The following is a 6,786-nucleotide window of genomic DNA, read 5'->3' as shown; positions in this document are numbered from 1 at the left end:
TGAGAACATGAAAACATGAGACAACATGAGAACCTGACAGAATATAAAAACATGAGACAGCATGAGAACATGGGAACATTAAAACAGACAACACGAGACCAGGAGACAACATGAGAACATGAAAACATGAGACAATATGAGAACATGAGACAATATGAGAACATGAGGAAACATCAGAACATGAAAATATGAGACAACATGAGAACCTGACAGAACATGAAAACATGAGACAGCATTAGAACACGAGACAATGTGAGAACATAAGACAACGTAAGAACATGAGACAATATGAGACCATGAGACAACCTGAGCACATTAGACAACGTGAGAACATGAGACAATATGAGAACATGAAAACATGAGACAACATGAGAACCTGACAGAATATAAAAACATGAGACAGCATGAGAACATGAGACAACGTGAGAACATGGGAACATTAAAACAGACAACACGAGACCAGGAGACAACATGAGAACATGAAAACATGAGACAATATGAGAACATGAGGCAACATCAGAACATGAAAATATGAGACAACATGAGAACCTGACAGAACATGAAAACATGAGACAATATGAGAACATGAGACAATATGAGAACATGAGGCAACATCAGAACATGAAAATATGAGACAACATGAGAACCTGACAGAACATGAAAACATGAGACAGCATTAGAACACGAGACAATGTGAGAACATAAGACAACGTAAGAACATGAGACAATATGAGACCATGAGACAACCTGAGCACATTAGACAACGTGAGAACATGAGACAATATGAGAACATGAAAACATGAGACAACATGAGAACCTGACAGAATATAAAAACATGAGACAGCATGAGAACATGGGAACATTAAAACAGACAACACGAGACCAGGAGACAACATGAGAACATGAAAACATGAGACAATATGAGAACATGAGACAATATGAGAACATGAGGAAACATCAGAACATGAAAATATGAGACATGAGAACCTGACAGAACATGAAAACATGAGACAGCATCAGAACATGAGACAACATGAGAACATAAGACAACGTAAGAACATGAGACACTATGAGAACATGAGACAACATGAGCACATTAGACAACCTGAGAACATGAGACAATATGAGAACACGGTACAACATTGAATTATATGAAAATATGAGACAACATGATAACATGAGACAATATGAGAACATAAGACCATATGAGACCATATGACAACATGAGACAGCATGAAAATATGAGACAACATGAGAACCTGACAAAATATGAAAACATGAGACAACATGACAACATTAAAACAGACAACACGAGAACAGGAGACATGAGAACATGAAAACATGAGACAATGAGAACATGAGAACATGAGACAACATGAGACAACATCAGAACATGAAAATATGAGAACCTGACAGAACATGAAAACATGAGACAGCATTAGAACATGAGACAACGTGAGAACATAAGACAACGTAAGAACATGAGACACTATGAGAACATGAGACAACATGAGCACATTAGACAACCTGAGAACATGAGACAGTATGAGAACTCGGTACAACATTGAATTATATGAAAATATGAGACAACATGATAACATGAGACAATATAAGAACATAAGACCATATGAGACAATATGACAACATGAGACAGCATGAAAATATGAGACAACATGAGAACCTGACAAAATATGAAAACATGAGACAACATGACAACATTAAAACAGACAACACGAGAACAGGAGACATGAGAACATGAAAACATGAGACAATGAGAACATGAGACAACATGAGACAACATCAGAACATGAAAATATGAGAACCTGACAAAACATGAAAACATGAAACAGCATTAGAACATGAGACAACATGAGAACATAAGACAACGTAAGAACATGAGACACTATGAGAACATGAGACAACATGAGCACATTAGACAACCTGAGAACATGAGACAATATGAGAACTCGGTACAACATTGAATTATATGAAAATATGAGACAACATGATAACATGAGACAATATAAGAACATAAGACCATATGAGACAATATGACAACATGAGACAGCATGAAAATATGAGACAACATGAGAACCTGACAAAATATGAAAACATGAGACAACATGACAACATTAAAACAGACAACACGAGAACAGGAGACATGAGAACATGAAAACATGAGACAATGAGAACATGAGACAACATGAGACAACATCAGAACATGAAAATATGAGAACCTGACAGAACATGAAAACATGAAACAGCATTAGAACATGAGACAACATGAGAACATAAGACAACGTAAGAACATGAGACACTATGAGAACATGAGACAACATGAGCACATTAGACAACCTGAGAACATGAGACAATATGAGAACACGGTACAACATTGAATTATATGAAAATATGAGACAACATGATAACATGAGACAATATGAGAACATAAGACCATATGAGACAATATGACATGAGACAGCATGAAAATATGAGACAACATGAGAACCTGACAAAAAATGAAAACATGAGACAACATGACAACATTTAAACAGACAACACGAGAACAGGAGACATGAGAACATGAAAACATGAGACAATGAGAACATGAGACAACATGAGAACATGAGACAACATCAGAACATGAAAATATGAGAACCTGACAGAACATGAAAACATGAGACAGCATTAGAACATGAGACAACATGAGAACATAAGACAACGTAAGAACATGAGACACTATGAGAACATGAGACAACATGAGCACATTAGACAACCTGAGAACATGAGACAATATGAGAACACGGTACAACATTGAATTATATGAAAATATGAGATAACATGATAACATGAGACAATATGAGAACATAAGACCATATGAGACAATATGACAACAGGAGACAGCATGAAAATATGAGACAACATGAGAACATGAGACAACATGAGAACATGAAAATATGAGACAACACGAGAACCTGACAGAACATGAAAACATGAGACAGCATTAGAACATGAGACAATGTGAGAACATAAGACAACGTAAGAACATGAGACAATATGAGACCATGAGACAACCTGAGCACATTAGACAACGTGAGAACATGAGACAATATGAGAACATGAAAACATGAGACAACATGAGAACCTGACAGAATATAAAAACATGAGACAGCATGAGAACATGAGACAACGTGAGAACATGGGAACATTAAAACAGACAACACGAGACCAGGAGACAACATGAGAACATGAAAACATGAGACAATATGAGAACATGAGGCAACATCAGAACATGAGAACCTGACAGAACATGAAAACATGAGACAACATGAGAACATGAGACAACATGAGCACATTAGACAACCTGAGAACATGAGACAATATGAGAACACGGTACAACATTGAATTATATGAAAATATGAGACAACATGATAACATGAGACAATATGAGAACATAAGACCATATGAGACAATATGACAACATGAGACAGCATGAAAATATGAGACAACATGAGAACCTGACAAAATATGAAAACATGAGACAACATGACAACATTAAAACAGACAACACGAGAACAGGAGACATGAGAACATGAAAACATGAGACAATGAGAACATGAGACAACATGAGACAACATCAGAACATGAAAATATGAGAACCTGACAGAACATGAAAACATGAAACAGCATTAGAACATGAGACAACGTGAGAACATAAGACAACATAAGAACTTGAGACAATATGAGAACACGAGACAACCTTAGCACAGACAACGTGAGAACATGAGACAACATGAGAACATGAGACAACATCAGAACATGAAATTATGAGACAACATGAGAACATGAGACAATATGAGAACATAAGACCATATGAGACAATATGACAACATGATAACATGAGACAGCATGAAAACATGAGACAACATGAGCACATTAGACAACCTGAGAACATGAGACAATATGAGAACACGGTACAACATTGAATTATATGAAAATATGAGACAACCTGATAACATGAGACGATATGACAACATGATAACATGAGACAGCATGAAAACATGAGACAACATGAGAACCTGACAAAATATGAAAACATGAGACAGCATGAGAACATGAGACAACATGACAACATTAAAACATTAGACAACACGAGTACAGGAGACAACATGAGAACATAAATACATGAGACAATATGAGAACATGAGACAACATGAGAACATGAGACAACATGACAACATTAAAACATTAGACAACACGAGTACAGGAGACAACATGAGAACATAAATACATGAGACAATATGAGAACATGAGACAACATGAGAACATGAGACAACATCAGAACATGAAAATATGATAACATGAGAACCTGACAGAACATGAAAACATGAAACAGCATTAGAACAGGAGACAACGTGAGAACATAAGACAACATAAGAACTTGAGACAATATGAGAACACGGTACAACATTGAATTATATGAAAATATGAGACAACATGATAACATGAGACAATATGACAACATAAGACCATATGAGACCATATGACAACATGATAACAGGAGACAGCATGAAAACATGAGACAACATGAGAACCTGACAAAATATGAAAACATGAGACAGCATGAGAACATGAGACAACATGACAACATGAGACAACATTAGACAACACGAGAACAGGAGACAACATGAGAACATGAAAACATGAGACAATATGAGAACATGAGACAACATGAGAACATTAGACAACATCAGAACATGAAAATATGAGAACCTGACAGAACATGAAAACATGAAACAGCATTAGAACATGAGACAACGTGAGAATATAAGACAACGTAAGAACTTGAGACAATATGAGAACATGAGACAACCTGAGCACATTAGACAACCTGAGAACATGAGACAATATGAGAACACGGGACAACATTGAATTATATGAAAATATGAGATAACATGAGAACCTGACAAAATATGAAAACATGAGACAGCATGAGAACATGAGACAACATGAAACATTAAAACATTAGACAACACGAGAACAGGAGACAACATGAGAACATGAAAACATGAGACAAAATGAGAACATGAGACCACATCAGAACATGAAAATATGAGACAACATGAGAACCTGACAGAACATGAAAACATGAAACAGCATTAGAACATGAGACAACGTGAGAACATAAGACAACATAAGAACTTGAGACAATATGAGAACATGAGACAACCTGAGCACATTAGACAACGTGAGAACATGAGACAATATGAGAACACGGGACAACATTGAATTATATGAAAATATGAGATAACATGATAATTTGAGACAATATGAGAACGTAAGACCATATGAGACAATATGACAACATGATCACATGAGACAACGTGAGAACATGGAAACATGAGACAACATGAGAACCTGACAGAATATGAAAACATGAGACAGCATGAGAACATGGGACAAGGTGAGAACATGAGAACATTAAAACAGACAACACGAGTACCGGAGACAACGTGAGAACTTGAAAACATGAGACAATATGAGAACATGAGGCAACATCAGAACATGAAAATATGAGAAAACATGAGAACCTGACAGAACATGAAAACATGAGACAGCATTAGAACATGAGACAACGTGAGAACATAAAACAATGTAAGAACATGAGACAACCTGAGAACATGAGACAATATGAGAACATGGTACAACATTGAATTATATGAAAATATGAGACAACCTGATAACATGAGACAATATGAGAACATAAGACCATATGAGACCATATGACAACATGATACAACATAAGAACATGAAGAAAACATGACAATATGAGTGAATATGACACATGAGAACATGAGACAACATGAACACATGCGACGACATGAGACAATATGAGAACATTACATGATATGAGACAATACAAGGACATTAAAACATGAGACAACATGAGAACACAAAACATGAGACAATATGGTAACATGAGACAACATGAGAACACAAGACAACATGAGACAATATGGTAACATGAGACAACATGAGAACATTTTTAATTTTCCTGAGGGAAGTCTCCTGAAGGAATCAATAAAGTACTCTCTATCTATCTATCATCCATCTAGATGAGAACATGAAAACATGAGAGCTCATGAGACAACATGACACAATATGAGAACATGAAAACATTATACAACATGAGAACATAAGACAATATGGGAACATGAAAATATGAGGAAATGAGACAATAGAAGACCATGAGACAATATGAAAACATGAGACAATATGAGAACACAAGACAACATGAGAACATGAGACAATATGAGAACATGAAAACACGAAACATGAGAAAATATGAGAACATGAGACAACATGAGAAGATGAGACAATATGGGAGCATGAAAACATAAGTACATGAGACAATATGAGAACACAAGACAACATGAGACAATATGGTAACATGAGACAACATGAGAACATTTTTAATTTTCCTGAGGGAAGTCTCCTGAAGGAATCAATAAAGTACTCTCTATCTATCATCCATCTAGATGAGAACATGAAAACATGAGAGCTCATGAGACAACATGACACAATATGAGAACATGAAAACATTATACAACATGAGAACATAAGACAATATGGGAACATGAAAATATGAGGAAATGAGACAATAGAAGACCATTAGACAATATGAAAACAGACAATATGAGAACACAAGACAACATGAGAACATGAGACAATATGAGAACATGAAAACACGAAACATGTGAAACTATGAGAACATGAGACAACATGAGA

Source organism: Nerophis lumbriciformis, linkage group LG22 (genome assembly GCF_033978685.3).
Source record: "Nerophis lumbriciformis linkage group LG22, RoL_Nlum_v2.1, whole genome shotgun sequence".
Classification (NCBI taxonomy): domain Eukaryota; kingdom Metazoa; phylum Chordata; class Actinopteri; order Syngnathiformes; family Syngnathidae; genus Nerophis; species Nerophis lumbriciformis.
Note: the sequence above shows the minus strand (reverse complement) of the source record.